Genomic DNA, 273 nt, shown 5'->3' on the forward strand with positions numbered 1-273 from the left:
TCGTGTTCAATTTTGTCACCCTAAAATAATGATTCATTATAGTACTACAATTGCATTATATATATATATATATATAGAGAGAGAGAGAGAGAGAGAGAGAGAGAGAGAGAGAGAGCACCATCAGTACAATTAGACCTTAGTATTTAAGGAAGATCAGACATTATTAATGACTAAATTAAGTTGCATTCCGATCAACCATTTAGAAGATGATATGATGTTAGAGTCATTTTCTCCAAAACATAGTTAGTAAACAATGCATGCTACGTATGCATA

Source organism: Quercus suber, unplaced genomic scaffold, assembly GCF_002906115.3.
Source record: "Quercus suber isolate HL8 unplaced genomic scaffold, Cork oak 2.0 scaffold_80, whole genome shotgun sequence".
NCBI lineage: Eukaryota > Viridiplantae > Streptophyta > Magnoliopsida > Fagales > Fagaceae > Quercus > Quercus suber.